The sequence below is a fragment of the Hemitrygon akajei genome, chromosome 8 (genome assembly GCF_048418815.1).
Source record: "Hemitrygon akajei chromosome 8, sHemAka1.3, whole genome shotgun sequence".
Taxonomy (NCBI): Eukaryota; Metazoa; Chordata; class Chondrichthyes; order Myliobatiformes; family Dasyatidae; genus Hemitrygon; species Hemitrygon akajei.
In genome coordinates this window covers 48462219-48486162 of record NC_133131.1, presented here as the reverse complement: position 1 = coordinate 48486162, position 23944 = coordinate 48462219, and the positions used below count along the sequence as shown (strand labels likewise).

General features: G+C 43.5%; 1 long non-coding RNA gene across 1 annotated transcript in view; it reads right to left on the bottom strand.

The window, feature by feature from the left end:
• The window catches only part of LOC140731415 (uncharacterized), an 87145-nt gene extending 70834 nt beyond the window's left edge, over nt 1–16311 (bottom strand). Inside the window, exon 1 of the long non-coding RNA XR_012099813.1 lies at nt 16169–16311. This is a non-coding gene — a long non-coding RNA (uncharacterized lncRNA). The remainder of the gene's footprint in view (nt 1–16168) is intronic.
• Between the last annotated feature and the right edge of the window lie 7633 nt (nt 16312–23944).

The window sequence follows — 23944 nt, the reverse complement described above, 5'->3', positions numbered from 1 at the left end:
CTCTGTTAGATACCAGTGGCAGCTCACAAAAACCCAGGGTATCTCTGTTAGATACCAGTGGCAGCTCACTAAAACACTGAGTATCACTGTTAGATGCCAGTGGCAGCTCACTAAAACACTGGGTATCACTGTTAGATGCCAGTGGCAGCTCACTAAAACACTGGGTATATCTGTTAGATACCAGTGGCAGCTCACTAAAACACTGGGTATCACTGTTAGATGCCAGTGGCAGCTCACTAAAACACTGGGTATCTCTGTTAGATACCAGTGGCCGCTCACTAAAACACTGGGTATCACTGTTAGATACCAGTGGCAGCTCACTAAAACACTGGGTATCTCTGTTAGATACCAGTGGCAGCTCACTAAAACACTGGGTATCTCTGTTAGATACCAGTGGGAGCTCACTAAAACACTGGGTATCACTGTTAGATACCAGTGGCAGCTCACTAAAACACTGGGTATCACTGTTAGATACCAGTGGCAGCTCACTAAAACACTGAGTATCTCTGTTAGATACCAGTGGCAGCTCACAAAAACCCAGGGTATCTCTGTTAGATACCAGTGGCAGCTCACTAAAACACTGAGTATCACTGTTAGATGCCAGTGGCAGCTCACTAAAACACTGGGTATCACTGTTAGATACCAGTGGCAGCTCACTAAAACACTGGGTATCACTGTTAGATGCCAGTGGCAGCTCACTAAAACACTGGGTATCTCTGTTAGATACCAGTGGCAGCTCACTAAAACACTGGGTATCACTGTTAGATACCAGTGGCAGCTCACTAAAACACTGGGTATCACTGTTAGATACCAGTGGCAGCTCACTAAAACACTGGGTATCACTGTTAGATACCAGTTGCAGCTCACTAAAACCCAGGGTATCTCTGTTAGATACCAGTGGCAGCTCACTAAAACACTGGGTATCACTGTTAGATACCAGTGGCAGCTCACTAAAACACTGGGTATCACTGTTAGATACCAGTGGCAGCTCACTAAAACCCAGGGTATCTCTGTTAGTATAGTGGCTGTTCGCTAAAACATTGGGTATCTCTGTTAGATACCAGTGGCAGCTCACTAAAACACTGAGTATCTCTGTTAGATACCAGTGGCAGCTCACTAAAACACTGGGTATCACTGTTAGATACCAGTGGCTGTTCGCTAAAGCACTGGGTATCACTGTTAGATACCAGTGGCAGCTCACTAAAACCCAGGGTATCTCTGTTAGTATAGTGGCTGTTCGCTAAAACACTGAGTATCACTGTTAGATGCCAGTGGCAGCTCACTAAAACACTGGGTATCACTGTTAGATACCAGTGGCAGCTCACTAAAACACTGAGTATCTCTGTTAGATACCAGTGGCAGCTCACAAAAACCCAGGGTATCTCTGTTAGTATAGTGGCTGTTCGCTAAAACACTGAGTATCACTGTTAGATGCCAGTGGCAGCTCACTAAAACACTGGGTATCACTGTTAGATACCAGTGGCAGCTCACTAAAACACTGGGTATCACTGTTAGATGCCAGTGGCAGCTCACTAAAACACTGGGTATCACTGTTAGATACCAGTGGCAGCTCACTAAAACACTGAGTATCTCTGTTAGATACCAGTGGCAGCTCACAAAAACCCAGGGTATCTCTGTTAGTATAGTGGCTGTTCGCTAAAACACTGAGTATCACTGTTAGATGCCAGTGGCAGCTCACTAAAACACTGGGTATCACTGTTAGATACCAGTGGCAGCTCACTAAAACACTGGGTATCACTGTTAGATGCCAGTGGCAGCTCACTAAAACACTGGGTATCTCTGTTAGATACCAGTGGCAGCTCACTAAAACACTGGGTATCACTGTTAGATACCAGTGGCAGCTCACTAAAACACTGGGTATCACTGTTAGATACCAGTGGCAGCTCACTAAAACACTGGGTATCACTGTTAGATACCAGTTGCAGCTCACTAAAACCCAGGGTATCTCTGTTAGATACCAGTGGCAGCTCACTAAAACACTGAGTATCTCTGTTAGATACCAGTGGCAGCTCACTAAAACACTGGGTATCACTGTTAGATACCAGTTGCAGCTCACTAAAACCCAGGGTATCTCTGTTAGATACCAGTGGCAGCTCACTAAAACACTGGGTATCACTGTTAGATACCAGTGGCAGCTCACTAAAACACTGGGTATCACTGTTAGATACCAGTGGCAGCTCACTAAAACCCAGGGTATCTCTGTTAGTATAGTGGCTGTTCGCTAAAACATTGGGTATCTCTGTTAGATACCAGTGGCAGCTCACTAAAACACTGAGTATCTCTGTTAGATACCAGTGGCAGCTCACTAAAACACTGGGTATCACTGTTAGATACCAGTGGCTGTTCGCTAAAGCACTGGGTATCACTGTTAGATACCAGTGGCAGCTCACTAAAACCCAGGGTATCTCTGTTAGTATAGTGGCTGTTCGCTAAAACACTGGGTATCACTGTTAGATACCAGTGGCAGCTCACTAAAACACTGAGTATCTCTGTTAGATACCAGTGGCAGCTCACTAAAACACTGGGTATCACTGTTAGTACAGTGGCTGTTATCTAAAGCACTGGGTATCTCTGTTAGTACAGTGGCTGTTATCTAAAGCACTGGGTATCTCTGTTAGACACCAGTGGTAGCTCACTGAAACACTGGGTATCACTGTTAGATGCCAGTGGAAGCTCGTAAAACACTGGGTATCACTGTTAGACACCAGTGGTAGCTCACTGAAACACTGGGCATCATGGTTAGATGCAAATGCCAGCTCACTAAAACACTGAGTATCGCTGTTAGTATAGTGGCTGTTCGCTAAAGCACTGGGTGTCACTGTTAGATACCAGTGGCCGCTCACTAAAACACTGGGTATCACTGTTAGATGCCAGTGGTAGCTCCCCAAAACACAGGGTTTCACTGTTAGATACCAGTGGCAGCTCACTGAAACACTGGGTATCACTGTTAGATACCAGTGCCAGCTCCCCAAAACACAGGGTTTCACTGTTAGGTACCAGTGGTAGCTCAGTAAATCACTGGGTATCACTGTTAGACACCTGTGGTAGCTCACTGAAACACTGGGTATTACTCTGATATCCCAACTGGATTTCACGAGCAAAATGCATAGCGTTCTCTGGTGACTTTACACTATGAGCTAACTGGACTATTTCACTGTGAGCTTACTGTAACTTTTCATCCTTTCAACCCTTGCTAGCATTGAGGATATTTTCAGGAGGTGGGGCCTCAGGAAGGGAGCGTTTATCATTAAAGACCCTCACCATCAGAGGCATGCTCTCTCCTTGTTGCTACCACCAGGGAGGAGGATACTGGAGCCTGAAGACTCACACCCAATGATTTAGGAAGAGTTTCTTCCCTCCCCCACCCATTATATTTCTGCATAGTCCATGGACTAATTGTCTGATTATTCCTTTTTTTTTGTACTATTTATTTTATAATTCAAAGTAATTTTGTGTCTGCACTGTACTAGGAAATAGCCCCTGGCTATCTACTCGATCTATGCCTCTTATGTTGTACACCTCTATCCAATCACCTCCTTCATTACAAAGAGAAAAGCCCTAGTCACTCAACCCATCTTCATAAGACATGCTCTTAAACCTCGAAGCAGCATGGTAAATCTCCTCTGCACCATCTCTAAAGCTTCCACGTCCTTCATATAATGAGGTGACCAGAAATGAACACAATGGGTGGTCAACCAAGTCCAGCTCCTGGACTTCACGTGTGGCTTAGCAACTAAGCCCAGCAGAATCATTTCCACTGACAGGAGAAGGAGCAAAGGCGGGTTACTGGCAGCTTAAAACCAGTCGCTTTGGGTAGATGGGGATTGTCAGCGATGGCTGGCAGCTCATCTAGGAGAAGGAAAATTCTGATCTCAAACCTCCACTGACTTGAGGCTATACCCACTCATGGGGAAGGGTTCGGGAGTAAACCCAGAGGGAAAAGTCCGGAGCTGGAGTCCCTAAGGCAGTCGTACATTGAGTTCAATGCTGACTGGAAATTCCTGCAACGCTGCTGGTACCAAACTGTATCGGTCCCTGTCGTTCCTTTGGGTTCATCAGATGTGTAGAGAGGGGAGCTTGCTACATGGACACCAGTTTGCTCTCCATATCGTACCGCCCAGGCTTGTGGATCTAGAGCTAGGATGCAACATCCACAGAGGCCTCAGCAGCAGCAGGTCTAACTGGGGCTTCGTAAAGCTCCAACATTACTGTGCATCTCTTCATCTCAGTCCCTGAACTCATGAAGTCCAACACACCACGTCTTCTTAACAACCCTATCAGCTTGCATGGCAACCTTGAAGGACGTTCTGCAGGGATCTGCTTTGGGATCCCTGCTATTTGTGATTGTCATAAATGAGGAAATAGAAGGGTAGGTTAGTAAGCTGCAGATGGTGCGGAGGTGTGTAGTATTATGGGTAGAGGCTGAAATGGGACATTGATAGGGTGAAGAGCTGGGCTAAGAAGTGGAAGATGGAATGCATCCCTGGGAAAGTGTGAAGAGATGCACTTTTGGTGGAAGGCGAGAAATACTCAGGACCTCAGCAGTTCAGGCAGCATCCATGGAGAAAAAAAATTATATCTTTCAAACATGATGTTTCACTTGGGACAAAACACACCTCAAATTATGTCATCAGAGTGTCCAATTTAAAGTCTGTCTCATCATTTTGAAAGTTCTTATAGATGTCCAAAGCAGCTTTGTCAATTACACGTGGAAAGGTAGACGCTTTCAATTTTTTCTCTGCCCCACTGGCTCTACTCACCAGTAAATATATATTGAATTGCTGTTTTCAGTAATCCGATAGTTTGTCGTAAACTGTATAGCTGCGGGCGGACTTCGACTGTCCATAACAGAATTCTTCAGGCTTCTTTCACCTGAATCACATTGTGAACTTTGAGACAGTATGGTCACTTGCTGACAGCTTCTCTCTATCAGAACCTAATGTCGCTTTCTCCGTCTCTCACACTACTCAGTTACACTTCCTACTTAGACCTCACCCCGATTTCTGACACCATGTTATGTTTGTTCTTGATAAAAGACTAACTTTGCTCCGGCAAAACCGACACATCTTTATTCAGACACTCTAGACGATGTCTTCTATCGCCACACTTTATTGTGTGCTTCCAGTTCACTATCACCTCCGGTTCCCGGGGAATCACACTGGGAACTAAAGTTCTTTATTATGTAAACACATAACAACATACTTTAGAGAGGGTGCAGAGGAGGTTTTCCAGGATGCTGTTTGGATTAGAAAGCATCTCTTATAAGGAAACGCTGATTGAGCTGAGGAGCAAAGGATGCTGGAAGGATACTTGGCAGAGGTCTATAAGACAGTGAGGTATAGACAGAGTGTGTACAGCCAGTACCTTTCTCCCAGAGAAGAAATGGCTAATACAGGAGGGAATAATTTTCAGGAGTTTGGAGAAAAGTATCAGTAGAATGTTAGAGGTAGGCTTTTTACACAGATAGTGTTGGGTACGTGGAACACACTGCCAGGGGTGGTGGTAGAGGCAGATGCAGTCGGTAGGGACATTTAGCAGACTCTTAGGTCGGCCAGAGATGAAAGAAAATGCAGGGCTATGTGGGAGGAAAGTGTTAGAATGATCTTAGAGTGGGATAGATGGGCCAAATGGCCTGTGCTGTGCTGTACTGTTCTATGTTCTATATAGAATATAAGATTGGGAGGTTACTATAACATTGGACTGGCATCTCATCATCACAATAAATTTGGAGCTAACCAAAGCACATTAATACACCACACTAGAGGCTCACCAGAACTTTGCAGTGGGGGATCAATGGAACTGTCATCACACTAATATGTGACCTGGGATGAAGACGTGCATTGTCAGAAATCTCAATGTGAGCTCACATTAATATTGCATAGTAACTTTGCCAGAATATTATCCTGGCAGATCACCACAACACTGCAATGGACACTCACAAGACTATTGCACTCAAAATTCTGTGTGACAATGCACTGCATTTATTGAATCCTGAATTGGGAGTTCACATGAACATTGAAGAAACAACTTAGTGTTGTTGCTTTGGGTGTTTACAAAAACATAAAGTCATCATTCTGCTTGTTTGGGAGATCCCTGGAATATTCTGTCAGAATTCCTGTACTAAGAGTTCACTAGAAAGTTGTACTGGGAGGTTGGTAGAATATCATGATGACTATAACAGGGCACAAAGAACTCATTGCACCATTGCAATGGGAGCTGTTCAACAGACTGGGGAACACATTAAAACCTTGCTTGGACTACATTCAAATACTGCACTAAACAAAATGCTCATTGTAACACAGTACCAGGAGTTTACTCTGGCATTGCACATCACGTTTGGAATTTAAATTATTGCTCTTAAATTACGTTAACAGCACACAATACACCAGGCACGCTGGAAACTCACCAACATTTGATACTGAATATTTCACTTTATAAGATTGCACTAGGAGCTGTTTGGGAGATCGTACTCAAAGCTGAGTAAGACTGCACAGCCAGCTCAGCGTATGATTGCATGTACATATCACATTGTCCTGAGATTATGTTAGTACATTGTACTACAAGCTTTCAATGCCAAGTTTTAGGCAGCTACAGGCTCCCACAGCAATGTTTTAATCAGGTGAGATCTAGCAGTGTATTAGAAACAAATTAAACATTGAGCATTGTAACAACGAACCTGGAACACATCAGAACACTGCATTAACAGCTCCCTCTAACATTGAAACTGGAGATCCATGGAACACTGAAGTGGAAGCTGACTTTAATGTTGCATCAGGAGCTCACTGGATCAATCAATGTTCTGGATGTTTGTTGTAGCACTGCATTACAATCTTACTGGAACATAGAATCTCCGTCACAGGGGCAAGTTACTTGGCTCAGTGGCTGTTCTATTATTTAATTAAATTATGAATAGTCCTCGTCCATCTATTCATTAATATCAATCAGTTAACTGCAGTCCTGAAAGGACTCCAAAAAAAGTTTGACTTAAAAAGTACACCAAAGATGAGACCTTCACCTATTTCACCTGCAGTTCAACCACTGTACCATTAACTAACGTACTCAGAGGACCTAGACGCTCCCACCCTTCTCCATTCATACACACAGACTGTTGTGTATTTAATATTTCTGTAATATTTGAGTAATATTGTAAATATATTGTTTGAGTAAGCATTCTTAGCTGTTTTTCATAATTCATTAGAGGTTATATGTAAAGGTATGTAAATGGCGTACGTCATTATGCTACCACATGATACGTATGTGCCTCGCTTAAAGTAAAAATGAAGTTAGACTCCCATTGTCAGCTCTGTTGTTTTTGTTTCAATTTTTTAAAAATGTTTTGGTGTTACAAAACATAATAGTGGTGACAAGGAAGTTTTAAATGAACTGGAGGTGACTACATACCTGTTGAAGTGTAGCAAGATGTTCAAGTTAAAAAAGAGCACAACAAGATCCTCATTTAAAAAACACAGAAAACAGACTAATTCATGGGTTCATAAACAGTGAGTACAGTGTGATGATAATCATAAATAAAAAAAGCAGAAATGACTGGCTACATTTGAAAGATAGATGCATTCGATTGCTCAAACGATCACTGGCTGCTGCATAGGGAACAAATTGAGCAGTATTTTGAAGCATAAAAATGGCCAATGAGAAGTGAGTGCCAATTTTACTGAGTGCATTCAGTTTAAAGGTATACAGTTTGTTTAGAAGTTTGACTGTTCCAACCAAATCAGCTGAAGTTTGACTTAATATACAATAAACAATCAATATGGTTACACCACAAGTGAATATGGGAGGCAGGGTTTAAGGGTTGGCACAACATTGTGGGTCGAATGGCCTGTACTGTGCTGTATTGTTCTTTGTTCTTTGAACGGCAAATTAATTAAAATGGAATTGGACACTGGCTTGGCTGTTTCAGTCATTCCACAAAACGAGTTTGATAGAAATTTCAAAGGTACTGAACTGAAGCCTGCAAATATCCAACTAAGAACTTATGCTGGAGAAAAGATAACTCCTGTAGTAATGAATTCATAACAGTGAAATACAACAACTGACAAGTCACATTGGGCTTGAATGTGGTAAATACAGAAGGGCCAGCATTGTGGGGCTGTGAGTGGCTGAGACAACTGCAACATGATTGGAGATCCATCCACCATTTGCATGTCACATCCCCTGTAACAGAGTCAGCTGAAAGTGAATTAAGAAAGGTACTGGATGACACCACAGCAGTGATCAAAGGTGGCATTGGAAAGCACAAACATATCAAAAGGATAAACTAGTGTTAACTGAAGATTCCACACCCAAGTTTTACAAAACCTGTCTGGTTCCTTAAACCATGTGTGATCAAGTAGCCAGTGAGCTAGATCACACGGAGGCTGCAGAGTTATTTCCAAGTTGGAGTGGAGCCCATGGGCAATGACAGTAGTCTCAGAGTGAAGCTGTCAGCATCTGCGGTGATTCTAAGATCAGTACTGAAAGTAGATTCAGTATCCTTTGCACAGGACAGAGGATATCTGGGTCCTCTTCTGGAGCAAAGTGGACAGTTGAGGCCTAACTACAGATGGGGATGGAAGAAGAATTCTAAGTGTTTCTCACCACAAATGCTCACAAAGGGCTTTATCACTATAATGCGCTTATCTTTAGAGCAGCATCTGCACCTGCACTCTGGCAGAAAGCCACGGACTAAGTGCTGCAAGGCTGCCCAGGCACTCAGTGTTATCTGGATGACATAATTGTTACTGATGAAGATGACAAGGAACACCTCCAAAATCCCAAGACAGGGTTAAAGATATTAGAAGGTTATGGGCTCAGTGCAAGAGACAACAAGCGTGAATTCTTTAAAGCAAATATCACCTACTGTGGTCACAGCATTAATGCATAAGGTTTACACAAACATGCTGAGAAAATTCAAGCAATAGTGGATGTCCCAAGGCCAAAGGAGATGTCACAAATGAGGTCCTTTTCAGGATTTGTCAGTTACTGTAACAGGCTCCTGTCAAACCCGGCTACTGTGCTCCACCTCTTGAACTCATTACCACAGATCAGGAAGAAATGACAACGGACAAAGCAGTGTGAGGTGGATTTCCAAAAGGCAAAGGAAATGGTGACATCAGATACCGTACTCACACGGTGATCCACATCGTCCAGTGAAACCTGCCATGCATTGTTTGGGATGCCAACACATCCTGAAGAACAGTGTTCAGAGCTGTCAGAACCACTTCCTGTAGTCCCAGAATCAACACCACGGAGAAGGCTCTGAAACCTGAGATTGTTTCACAACCACGTCTCGCCTACCAAGCAGAATAAACTCCCTTGTCAGGAAAGATGTTATCCCTCAAGAGTAAAAAATCCGCAATGGGACAATTTAAAATTTACTCTGCTGTGGATGTCTACATGTAGGTGTGTTATATAGTATGCTGACTACACGCAGCTTTGGTCACCTACCTACAGGAAAGATGTTAATAAGGTTGAAAGAGTACAGAGAAAATTTACAAGGATGTTGCTGGGGCTGGAGGACCTGCGGTATAAGGAAAGATTGAATAGGTTAGGACTTTATTCCTTGGAACATAAGTGATTGAGGACAGATTTGCTAGAAATATACAGAATTATGAAGGGTATAGCTAGGGTAAATGCACGCAGGCTTTTTCCACAGAGTTTGGGTGGGACTACAACTAGAGAACAAGAGGTAAGGGTGAAAGCCGAAAAGTTTAAGGGGAACATGAGGGGAAACTTCTCACTCAGAAGGTCTTGAGAATGTGGAATGAGCTGCCAGTGCAAGTGGTGATGCAAGCTTGATCTCAATGTTTAAGAGAAGCTTGGATGGTAGGGGTATGGTGCTGATGGAGGTCAATGCGAGGAGACAGTCTAAATGGTTCAGCACTGACTAGATGGGCCAAAGGGCCTGTTTCTGTGCTGTATTATTCTATGACCCTTTGACTCTATTTTTATTGCAATGCATTCTCTATTGAGTTGGAGTTTATAGCTAAGCAAGTTGTGTATTTAATATTTAGTAATATTTGAGTAATATTGTAAATACTTTGATTAAGCAATCTTTGTTGTTACATAATTCATTCTAGGTACGTAAATGGCATACATAATTAATCTTCATGTGATATGTACACATCTCTCTTAAAGTAAAAACTGAAGTTGGAGTTACAAATCAAAACAGAGACAGAGCACATGCTTAGAGACAGAGACTAATCCCATCTACTTGCACAAGGTCTATAATCCCTTTACTCCCTGCCTATCCTGTCCATCTAAATTCTTTTTAAACATTGCTTTCATCTCTTCTTCTATCAGCTCCCCGATGATCTGTTCCAAACACCTACCATTCTGTGTAAAACAAAACATAATAGAGACAGACCACACACTTAGAGAGAGAGAAAGAGAGAGAGAGAGAGAATGCATCATCTGCAAACGTGCATACTTTTTCTCCAATGAGGCAGCAATATTATTTTCATTCTTACAGTATAAAAGGCTTCTCTTTGTCCTTTAAGTAAAGTTTGCTTGCATTAGGGACAGCTCCAGCAGACTGAGGAATGCTGCAGTGGAAGTAAGTCAGAGGATGAATCTGTTGCCTTGGTACTGCTGAGGTCAAAGCTGATGGAGCAACCAAGCAAGCGATGAACCTCAGCAGTGATGGTATGTGGTGTCACCTCATCATCCTTCTACAACTGGGCAGCTGTGTTGACCATGACCCACTGAAGAGCAATGCAAACGCTCCTGCCATTCTGTAGATATTGTGTTTATCGCAGCCAGGAGGCAGACAAAAGAGAGGGCAATGATGATGAATGCGGAACAAGAAAGACAGTCCATGTCATTGAGTCTTAGGCCACAAAGCATCACTCAGGCGTTGGCATCGCAGGAAGGGGAGGATAACTGGGTCATTGGGTCTTAGGCCACAAAGCATCACTCAGGCGTTGGCATCGCAGGAAGGGGAGGATAACTGGGTCATTGAGTCTTAGGCCACAAGGCATCACTCAGGCGTTGGCATCGCAGGAAGGGGAGGATAACTGGGTCATTGAATCTTAGGCCACAAAGCATCACTCAGGCGTTGGCATCGCAGGAAGGGGAGGATAACTGGGTCATTGGGTCTTAGGCCACAAAGCATCACTCAGGCGTTGGCATCGCAGGAAGGGGAGGATAACTGGGTCATTGAGTCTTAGGCCACAAGGCATCACTCAGGCGTTGGCATCGCAGGAAGGGGAGGATAACTGGGTCATTGAGTCTTAGGCCACAAGGCATCACTCAGGCGTTGGCATCGCAGGAAGGGGAGGATAACTGGGTCATTGAGTCTTAGGCCACAAAGCATCACTCAGGCGTTGGCATCGCAGGAAGGGGAGGATAACTGGGTCATTGGGTCTTAGGCCACAAAGCATCATTCAGGCGTTGGCATCGCAGGAAGGGGAGGATAGCTGGGTCAGGGGCACCGTGCATGAGGATACAAGAGCTGGGTGGCCAGGAAAGAGGTGAAGGGAACCTAACCAGAGAGAGACCCAGAGGATCGATAGTGAAGCAGACTGTGAAATGCCTGGCATAATGTCCATCTGCTCAGACAGACACGCGTGATGGTCAGAAATATGGAGTGGAAGGTTTGCTAATGATGGCATGATGTTTCCTGGGTGGCAGGCCACAAAACGTTGCTCTGCTGACATTCTCCACTTCCTTCATATTGTTCTATTCCTCTGTGTTTCCCATTGACAATTACTACTTCGTTATAGAATAAATATTTTTATGCAATGGATACCACATCAATATATCCGCGACCTAACTCTCAACATATTAATAACATTAAAACACAGAACACAGAACAGTTCAGAACAGGACCGGGCTATTTGGTCCAATAAGTCTGTACCAATCATGACACCAGTCCAAACTAATCCCATCTACTTGCACAAAGTCTATAATCCCTTTACTCCCTGCCTATCCTGTGTCCTTCTATATTCATTAAACATTGCTTTCATCTCTTCTTTATCAGCTCCCCTGATGATCTGTTCCAAACACCTACCATTCTGTGTAAAAGGAATGCCTCATAAATCTCTCTTAAACTTTCCCTCTCCCATCTGAAAAGTATGCCCTTTGGTATTCACATTACTATCCTGGGAAAGTGACTCTGACCACCCGTACCTATCTGTGTCCGAATTGTTTTCCTATCAGGTCGCCCCTCTGTCTCCGATGCTCCAAGTGAAAAAAAATCTAAGCTTGTTCAACCTCTCATTATAGCTAATTTTCTCTAATCCAGGCAAGATCTTGATGAATCTCCTCTGGACCCTCTCCACAGCTACCCAGAGGGAAGATATCAATAAGCTTGAAAGAGTGCAGAGAAAATTTACAAGCATGTGACAGGGACTTGAGGACCTGAGTTATAGGGAAAGGTTGAATGGGTTAGGACTTTATTCCCTGGAGTACAGGAGAATGAGTGAGATGTTATAGAGATATACAAAATTATGAGGGTATAGATAGGGTCAATGTATGCAGGCTTCATCACTTAAGGTTGCGTAAGACTAGCACTAGAGGTCATAGGCTTAGGGTGCAAGCTGAAGTATTTAAGGAGAATCTGTGGAGCAAATTCATCACCCAGAGGGCGGTGCAAGTGTGGAATAAGTTGCCAGTGGAAGTGGCAGATGCAAGTTCAATTATAAAACTTAAGAGAAGTTTGGATGGGTACAATCTGTGTCCCAGTGGCGTTAGGCTACAATGCATTTCAGTTCATTAATAAGCTTTGTTTTTGCGCAAAATACCTGGACCATTTCAGATGGTGGTTTTCCTGTATGCCTGGTGCTCTTGTCCTCCTTAGTAATGGGGGTCACAGGTGAGGGGGAGATGTGGCAAGATTCTGTCAGTAATACAGATTGTAGCCGCTGTACACCAGGGCTGGAAGGAGTAAAGTTTTGAGTGATAGACAAGGTGTTTCTTTTGTTTTGGACGGTTCAGACTTATTGAGCGTTGTTTGGAACAGGTGTGGGAGGTCATTCCAGCTGTGTCAGGAGGTAAGTCATTCACAGGGTACACATCCTCTGCCCTTCTATTGTAGCCATGATACACAATACTTATGCTATGCACTAAAGTGACCTGATCCATGTCTGTTGCAACTTTCAGGGAGATAAGGACTTACACTCCATGATCCCCCTGTGGATTAATGTTCTGTACATCTTTCTCTTGCCTGTGACCTGCAAAATACAACACTTCACACCTGTCTATATCCAATTCCATCTATCATTTCTCTCTTAAGTTTTCAATAGTTCAATATCTTGCTGTATCCTTTGATAACCTACCTCACTATTTACATTTCCACCAATGTTTGCATCATCAGAAAAGTTACTAATTATCCCACTTATATTTTTTTCCAAATCACCTATATGTATTACAACCAGCAGAGATTCCAACACTAATGCTTGTGGAACACCACCAGTTTCAAATCTTCAGTTAGAGTGCCACTCCTCCACCAGTACCCTCTGTCTTTGTGACAAAGCCAATTTTGAATCCAAACTACCAAACCATCATGGATTCCATGTGATTCAATCTTCAGGATCAGTCTGTCATGAGGGGCTTCATCAAGTAATTTACTAACATTGATCAATTATCTTCATTACCTCCAATCAAATTTGTGAGACATATTCTCCTCTGCACAAAGCCATGCTGACAGTCTAAAGCTCAATGTCTGCACATGTCAAGACCTAGAAAGCACTTGTCATGATGCAAGTACCATTCACACCATAAATGTACTAGGCCATGATCATCTCAAACAAAAAAAAGACTGAACAAGAACATCAACCTTTGCTGATTTCCCATCATCGACATCCTGGGGTTCACCATTGACCAGAATCTCAAATGAACCAGATTGACACAATGAATGGAAGGACCTGCAATTGCAGAAATGATGCAAAGCACTAGCATCAAAGTGCTTCAATTCCTCGTCACAGAGAGCAATTTGACAATGCTTTTCGAAGGCCAAGACTCACTGAAAGGAATCTACGTATATACATGCACACATACGCATATACACGCATGTGCACGCGCGCACGCACACACACACACAAATAAATACTCATGCATTCACAAGATACACACCTTAAATTTATTTTGTTGAATCCTGTCTCAGGAGATGAAGGCTCATATTTTTTTCTGCAATTTATAATAAAGTAAAAACATATATATGTATTCTGTAAACACATACACATGCACGTATGCACACCCTCTCTGTCTCTCCCTCTCTCCCTCCCTCCAACACTTTTTCCCCACACACATACACAAACACAAATCCTTTATACGGGGGGGGGGGCTCCATTCAGTTCCTCTCCCCATTGCTTTCTGATATTTCACCTGTCGCTTGTACAATCTTCCTCCCACCTTTCTTTAATCAACTTCCTCTCCAGGTCCAAATTCCACCTTGGATTGCTCTGGCTTTCAATTTTGCTGGAGGACTGGATCCAAGCAAGTTCATATATTGGAGTACCATGATCTAATTTAGCTGTCATGCCTTGTCAGAATCAACAAGGCTTGTTAGGCAGAATCAACCATAGCTCATTCTATGCTGTCTGAATCCTCTTAAATTTATTTCTATGCCATTGCATCTTCAACCTGCCCCTTGGAATAGATTCCATTATTGATGTGATGATAAGTGTGTATTTTAAGTGCAATGGTAAGTGTGGTGGAAAAGGCTTGCGGGGGTGGGGGGGCTTTGCTTATGTTCTTTCTAGAGCAATATATAGTAAGGATCCAAAGATTGTACCTGCTATAGGCACTTGGCATAAGCAGCCCAACACCTACTTTGGGGCTCTTCCCAATATAGAGCACTTGGAAAGGTACTGACTAGCTTCATGGGGAAAACCCACTGAGGTGCAAGATACTGAGCTTTGTGAGACACTTACATTTGGACCATGAGATATGGATGTGAGCTTTGCTGGTGCACATTTCAGCTGGTGGGTCTGGAGTAAGTCATGGGAGAGGAATCACACCACAAAGAAGAGAAACATTTCAAAGTATCGTGGAGCCAGGTGAGGACATGACTGGTCCTGCTGGGCCCACAGAAGTCAATGTCAAAAGAGCTAAGACTCACTTCGTTCTTGGCTTTAATCCAGCCCAATCCAAAGCAGTCCCTTGGCAGCAAATGAGAGAGGATTCTGCCCAGGGACTTGGGAAATCTGAAAAATTTCCTGACCCAGAATAGACTTCTGGTTCAATCTATTTTACATCTGTTCAGCAGGTGAATGGTAATTACAGAACCATAACAGTAATGTCACAGAAAGGGGCAGAGGAGAACTCTCCAACCTAACCCTACTTCTCGGGATCCTACTCCCTAACCCCACAGACTGCAACACATCATGTAGCCATTTCCGTCATCTCCAATGTCTCAGAAGAGGATGCATTTTCAAGGCCACCATCAGGAAAAGAGCAAAATTGGGCCGATGCTGCTAACATGAGGAGGAGGTGGAGCCTGAAGGAGGGGGAGTGAGGAGGGAATGAGGAGAGAAGAGGGAGGAAGGTGAGAAAAGAGGAGAGGAGGAGGAGGAAATAATTCCAATTTTTTTTAAAAACAGTGTTCCAGATTCCCACAACCAATCTTCCAGTTTATCAAGATCCCATTTGTATCTGAATTTCATTCATATGATGACATCTCTGTATAATACAAGCACAAAGATACTTCAAGAGTTCTCTTGGTAATGTGACTTTTGTTTTACAATCCATTAGTAACTCTTAGGATGGGGCATCTGGGTTACACAGAGGTGGAAAGAGAGACCATGTGTGAGAATCATTGAATAGGAAAATATTTTTAAAGCATAACAGAGCCATGTTTCAATAAAGGATACATACATATGTCCAGAAAACTCTTAATGACCAAGGAACTTTTCAAAGCATTTAAGGGTCAGAATATTAGAGGTCTTCTGGTACCCAATGTCTCTGCTGATCAAATCCCTGACCTCCTCTTGGCCTCTTTTTCATTTCCTTATCATGTTCCTCCTGTTGTCCTCTTCAAACTGCCCACATATCAACAGGTCCTTCCCCCCCTCACCAAGCTCTGTGATCATCCCAACCCTGAACTTTCACTTTCCTCATCCACGTTTCTGACCGATCTGCATGACTGAATTCACATCAGCAGAAACTGAGCAATCAGGATCCTCATAAGGGAAGGTGTCAATATTCTTACCTGTCAGCATCAATTCATATCTTCTGTCTTCCACAAGAACATTCCTGTGTACAGAGTTGTCACTGGACCTGATGTGGAATTCCATTTCCACAGGAAACAGCCTAGTGAAAGGGGAGACTGAGTTTATCGGTCCAACTTCGAAGGTAAAGTTGGAGTCATAATGAGACCAGAGACCTAGTCATGGGGCCTCCAAACCTCGCGGAGCACTAAAAATAGCTGACCTTCAGTGGATAGCTTATCCCAGTCATTATCTGCTGGCCAGACTCAACAGCTGGCAATTTCTCAGCACGGGGCTATCAGTAAAGACAGGCGCAATGTTGGAAACCTGCTGTAATATTTATGAAGTTGCTTGCAATTAATTTTCACAGAATGCCTAGAAAATATTTCACTACAGGGTTTCTGTTTAAAACCTCTCTTTGCCTGCCCTAACCATCTCTTCATTTCATGGTCCTGGTCGGCGTCCGAGCCTCACTTGCGGAGATGTACCGTGTCACTGAGCTCTACACAGCTGCAGGAAGACGACTCTAGCACATCAACGGCGTGAATTAGATGTGACCCAGACTTCCTCCATTCTGTGCGCCAATGATCCAAATGTTGGTGGGATAATAATAGCAAGTTTGCAGTGCACCTCTGTATTAATGATCAAAACAGCTCACAGCTTCACTCTGGACCACACGGACTTCTCCACTAAAGAAGTTTCAATATTCTTACCTTGCCTGTATTAGCCCAGAACTATTTTCTTCCATAAGAGCGTTCCTGTGTACTGTGCTGTCATGTGTCACTCGACCTGCAATGCGTCAAAGCCAGTTTCCATCAGAAAACAGAATAGTCAAATGGGACACTGAGCTTGTGAGTCCAAACTCAAGACAAAGTTGGGGTCATGACCAGACCAGAGGGAGGACGAAGGCCCAGATTAATGTTCCAGCTAATGTTAGAATTTCCTACACTTTCACCCTAAACTGAGACATTTTCTTCTCAGACATTCGCTCAGGATCTTGGGCTGTGAGGTGACTGATATGGTCAGTGAGGAACTCTGGGCCTTTCTGTTTACCGTCAGGATGAAAGGCAGGCAGTTCTGAGGTAGCACACTCCTTTCCCTGGCCTCAGGGATTACGAAACTATCCTAGATTCTTCGACACTCTGAGAAGTCGTGGGCCAGCGATTCCCGGGAGTGTCTTTTCAGGGACACTTTGAGTGCATCCCTGAGTATTTGGTAATCTCAGAGATATGGAGCATCTGTATCAGCTGATATCAGGCATGTGAATGAGTAACGAGCTCAGTACCACCTCCTGAATATAGCTAGGGCCACCATCCTAGGCACGTTGGAATGGGAAAGGACACCATTGTCAGTCCTCTTTTAGTTCTCTTACCCTTCCACTGAATTTGGAGGATTTTACAGATATCATAGAGGAGATAGCTTTCCAATGCATTTTGTAAGTAGTCTGGGCCTCAGAGGTTTACTGGGGGGGGGGGGGGGTGGTGGTGTGGGAGCAGGGTGATTATTGATCAGAACACCATAAGTCTTGTGTCAGATTGAAGGTCCTGGATCTTCAGGCAGCATTTTCCTTGAGTGACCAAAGGCTGTATTGAAAGGTGAATTTTAATACCGGTGTTCCTAACCTTGAGAGCGTTAGGCAGTGATCTGAACAAGGTGACAATCGCGCAACGCTGACCGATTTCTCTGACCAAGTAGGTGAACAATTAGATGTTGAATCTTGTCCCAGCAGAGGTAAGAGGCAGAAATGTGGTAATGAGACTTGAGTTCAAGATTGAGAATGAAAGGAAGGCACAGCGTTTCACCAGCTCATGATATGTGAACTCAACTGAAAATCCAGAGCTCTTTTATTCCTTTTAATGTTATTTTGGAAAGTGCTTTGAATTATTCAAGAAGAAAATCACTTGGGGATGTGGCTGCTTCTCAAAGAAGGAGCTGAATTAATGAGAAACAGTAACGGGGACTCTCAGATGGCTGAATGCTGCTTTCACACTGATAACTGTGTAATTTGGGTTATGATGGCATGTTGTTATATCAGGAAGGAGCTGTGATTCTGAAAGAACGAGAGTCACTTGTCCCTCTACTTATACTGCAAAATAATAGAGTAAACGTAGCAGAATTGTTCAGTCATTTTCTCATTGTGAGAGGAGACCTCCTCCCAAATTTTTCAGATGGTAGGTTATACAAAACTTGAGAGGCCAATGGAAGTCTGGTTCATTGAGATAGTCACAACATTGCAATGTGATTTATCCAAACAAACGTTGCTTTCAATAAACTAATATTCCCATCAGCTTATTCAATTCCAGGCTTTTGTAAATTTCATGAAACTAATGTTTTCTCACTGCTTTGCAATGAGCAAAGTCGGCAGAGCAAAGTGGTTGAAAATAGCACGAAGCTGGCAATATACAGAAGGGATAAAATCAACCTTCTGTTAACTGCAGCTCAAAGCTCACAGAACTGAAAGCAGTGTTTCAACATCTCAGGTTGGATAATGAGCTACAATATGAAGATACTACCTACATTCTACATTTCCTTACAATATAGAAGAGGCCATTCGACTCCTCTGCTGACTCACAGGGCAATCACTTCTGCGACTTATGTCAGAATCAGAATCAGGTTTAATATCACCAGCATATGTTGTGAAATTTGTTAACTTTGCAGCAGCAATACAATGCAATACATGTTAACAATATAGAAAAATGAATAAACCAATCAATTACAGTAAATATATTATGAATATTAAAAAGTTAAATTTAAAAATGTGCAAAAACAGAAATAGTTTTAAAAAGCAAGGTAGTGTTCATGGGTTCAATGTCCATTTAGGCAGAGAGGAAGAAGCTGTTCCTGAATCACTGAATGTGTGCCTTCAGGCTTCTGTACCTCCATCCTGATGGTAACAATGAGAAGAGAGCATATCCTGGGTGATGGGGGTCCTGAATAATGGATGCCACCCTCAGAAAATAGGTTATATTTTCTCTACAGCCATTTCTCCTTATATTCCCACCCCCTCCACTAATTCTACACTCACCTACACAGTTGGGGTAATTTCCAGCAGCTAATTAAATCTTTGGGAGGAAACCAGAGCACAGAGAAAGCACGCACTCTCCACACAGACAGCGACAAGAGGTCAGAATCGAGCCTGGGTACCTAGAGATATGAGGAAACCTTTACAGATGATGGGTCATCTTGAAACAATAACTCTAACTACAGGTGATGCCTCACCTGCTGAGTATTTCAAATATTTCTTGGTTTTTTTTGTTATCGGTATGGATGGCCTGGGTTAGCAGAAAAAAAACTATTATCTGCAAACTGCAATTGAAATTGTCCTGTGTCAAATAAATTGCAGCTTCTCTGTCAGGCAGTTATGGCAGTACCTCCACTGTGGCACTCTGCTCCCCAATCGAGCGGCTTAGATGCAACAGAATGATGGCTCGCTGCTGCAGTCATGAGCTCCCTTTGTCACAGCAGCCGACTTTGGAATCATGATGGCCATGAAATGCCTGCTAGCTAGAAAGTACTGAGCGGCCCTCGGAAATGGGCAGGCGGCTCTGTTTCAATCTGAACAGCATCTTTCTGACTATGAGTGAGGCAGCAGGGAACATACACGATTAGTGGCCTGACCCCATCAATGGGTAATGATGGGACCCACCATCAAGGTGAACTGCCTCAATGACTGTCACCCAGTGGCACTCTCATCCACGGTGATGAAGCGCTTTGAGAGGTTGGTCATGGCTAGAATCGACTCCTGCCCAAGCAAGGACCTGCACGCACTGCAACTTACCTATTGCCACAATAGGTCTACAGTGGATGCCATCTCACTGGCTCTCCACTCAGCCTCGGACCATCTGGACAATAGTAATACCCCCGTTAGGCTGCTGTTCATTGACTATACAATACAATCATAGCCTCAGTTCTAAACAACGAGCTTCAAAGCCTGGGTCTCTGCAGCTGGGTCCTTGACTTCCTCACTGAGATACCAGTCCATGAGGAATGGAATCACATCTCCTCCTCACTGACAATCAACACCAGTGCACTTCAAAGATGCGTGCTTAGCCCACTGCTCTACTCTCTCTACACCCACGACTGTGCGGCTAGATACAGCTCAAATGCCGACTATAAATTTGACAACACAACTATAGTTGACAGGTTTCAGATGGTGATGACTAGGCGTACAGGAGTGAGATAGATCAGCTGGTTCAGCGATGTTGCAACAACAACCTTACACAGCGTCAGTAAGACCAAGGAATTGATTATGAACTTCAGGAAGAGGAAGTCGAGGGAACACACGCCAGTCCTCATAGAGTGATAGAAGTGGAGAGAGCAAGCAGTGTCAAGTTCCTCTATACTGATGCAATTACAAAGAAGGCATGAGTGGGCAGCCACCGATCCCAGGGGATCATGGGTTTGTGCCTCTGGTGGACTGTGTCCTCTCCAGGGCACAATCCTGGGCGGGAAGATTTGAAGAACCGGCTGTTGCTCATGCAGCAAGTTCCCCTCTCCATGTCACTGATGTAGTCCACGAGAAGGGCAAGTGCCGATACAGCTTGGCATCAGTGTTGTTACAGAGGTTGCCAGAGTGAAGTTGTAAACAACATCAAACTGCCTTAGGAACCCCGGCTCTGGATCTCTTCCCTGGGGTTTACTCCCGAAGCCTCTTCCATGGGTGGGTATGGCCACAAGACATTGGAGGTTTAAAATCCGAGTTTTCCTTCTAGACGGGCTGTTGTCCAAGGCTAATGAGCCCCACCTGCCCAAACCAACAGGTTTTGAGGCGCCAGTGGTCCGCCTTTGCCCCTTCTCTTGTCAGTGAAACGGTTCTGCTGGGCCTAGTAGCTCAGCCACATGTGAAGGCCCAGAGCTGGATTTGGTTATCAGTGGCTGTTAAAGATGCATGCCATTTGGAACACTTTATAGGTAGTGGGAGCTTATCCCCATTACCACCCCCGGCTATGACAACCTTAGGAACAATGACAGAAGGCATGACAGCAGGTATATGTCATTAGGAGTTTTAGGAGAATTTTTATGTCAGCAAAGACACTTCCAAATTTCAGATCTATACTGGAGAGCGTTCTAACTGATGCATTACTCTCTGGTAGAGTCGGGCCACTGTACAGGATCAGAAAAAGCTGCAGAAAGTTGATTACTACTGATCATGTTGAACATCAAAATGCAGTCTGCTGTAGGTATTGCTGTTGTCCAGGTGGCACAAGGCCAAGGGGAGAGCCAGTGAGATTACGTCTGCTACAGTCCCGTTGTGGCATAGGCAGATTGCAGTGGGCCCAGGTCCTTATTGAGGCAAGAGTTAATTCTAGCTATGACCACTCTCAGAGTACTTCATCCCTGTAGATGTGACTACTACCAGTTGATAGTCACTGAGGCAGCCACCCCGCTTTCCTTGGGCACCAGAATGATTGCTGCCCTTTTGAAGCAGGTGGGAAGCTTCAACTGCAGTAGTGAGAGGTTGAAGGTGTCCTTGAACATTCCAGCCAGTTGATTGGTACAGGTCCTTAATGCCTTGTGAGGGTTCACCCTCTAAAAGATATTATGACATTGGTCTCTGAGACAGATGTCAAAGATGCTGCAGGGATTTGCATAGGTGTAGCTTTATTCTCCTTTGCAACGCCTACATAAAACTTGCTGAGCTCATCAGGAAGTAAAACCATCCCAACCATTTACAATCTTTATTATAACAGTTAGATTTTTACAGCTTCATTTTTATTGATACCATCTTTATGCTTGTAGATTTTTCAAAACATCATTTCAAGTTTGGCTTGAGTTCAGGTACAACTTAAATGCACATCCATATTCATTATAGACTCTTAGGGAGTTGAGTCCCTTGTGAGCCTTTCTTCCCATTAATTTGCCACCAACTTTTCTCCAAAAAAGTAATTTATTTTCTCTTTTGGTCTGTAATTTTCTCTTATTTCAGGGTTGTTCTTAGTGTTTCTACTTGAAGATGGAGATAAAGTATTATTTTGAAGTATTTACCATTTCTTTAGTTCCCTTATTAGTATGGGAGTTGCAAGGCATCTGACCAGATATCCCCACAAGGGATTGGGATTGGGAGGATTATCAGGGGTGCTGTGTACACAGGTCCCCTGGGATCATCAATTATCCCTCCCATCTGTGACCAATCTCCTTGACCCCACCCCCTTTCCATCAGGCAGGAGGTTCCATAGCATTAACATGAGAACTGATAGGATGAGAAATGGCTTTTTCTCCCAGGTTGTAAGATGACTGAACTCCCTGCTGCCACCCAGTTCTCATCATATATGAAATTCCGGTAGTATTATACTGTTTACTTTTTAACTTGTGTTGTAAATGCACTTTACGATTTGTTAATTTATTTAGAACCATAGAACATTACAGCACAGAAACAGGCCTTTTGGTCTTTCTTGGCTGTGCTGAACCGTTTTACTGCCTAGTCCCACTGGCCTGCACCTGGGCCATATCCCTCCAAACCCCTCTCATCCATGTACCTGTCCAAGTTTTTCTTAAATATCAAAAGTGAGCCCACATTCACCACTTCATCTGGCAGCTCATTCCACACTCCCACCACTCTCTGTGTGAAGAAGACTCCCCCAATGTTCCCTTTAAACTTTTCCCCCTTCACCCTTAACCCATGACCTCTGGTTTTTTTCTCCCCTGGCCTCAGTGGAAAAAGCCTGTTTGCATTCACTCTATCTATACCCATCATAATTTTATACACCTCTATCAAATCACCCCTCATTCTCCTACGCTCCAGGGAATAAAGTCCTAACCTAGTCAACCTTTCTCTGTAACTCAGTTTCTCAAGTCCCGGCAACATCCTTGTCAACCTTCTCTGCACTCTTTCAACCTTATTAATATCCTTCCTGTAATTAGGTGACCAAAACTGCACACAATATTTCTAGTAATATTACTTTATTTGTTGTGTGTGTGAGTTATATGTACAGTGTTGTGCACCCTGGTCTGGAGGAACGTTGTTTTGTTTGCCGGTATGCATGTTTACAGTTGAATGACAATAAACTAAACTTGAACTTGAACTTAGCTCCCCTGTCATCTTCATACCCGAGTCACTCTCCTTACTATATCCATCCATAAACTCCTACCACCTTTTTATTTATTTATTTATTGCTATTTGGTGATATAGCACGAAGTAGGACCTTCTGGCCCTTTGAGTCAGACCTTCCCACGACTCTGATTAACCCTAACCTAGTCACGGGGCAATTCACAATGACCAATTAGTCTTTGAAATGTAGAAGGAAACCAAAGCACCCAGGGATACTTTCACAGTAACGGGAAGGGCGTACAGAGACTGTTTCATTGAGTCAAAGAGAAGCACAGCACAGAAAGAGGCCCTTTGGCCCATCTAGACCATGTTGAAACTGTCTACTCTCATCAACCTGCACCAGGACAATAGCCCTCCATATCCCTACTATCCATGTACCTATCCAAACTTTTCTTCAGCATTGAAATCAAGCTCGCATGTACTACTTGTGCTGGCAGCTCATTTCACACTCTCACGATCTTCTGAGTCAAGAATTTCCCCTCATATTCCCCTTAACCCATGTTCACTTTTCACCCTTAACCCATGACCTCTTGTTGTAACCTCACCCAACCTCAGTGGAAAACAGCTTGCTTACATTTACCCTATCTATACCCCTCATAATTTTGTATACCTCGATCAAATATCCTCTCAATCTTCTACGTTCTAAAGAATACAGTCCTAACCTATTCAATCTTTCCTTATAATTCAGGCCCTCCACACCCAGCAACATCCTTGTAAATGATGCCAGAAT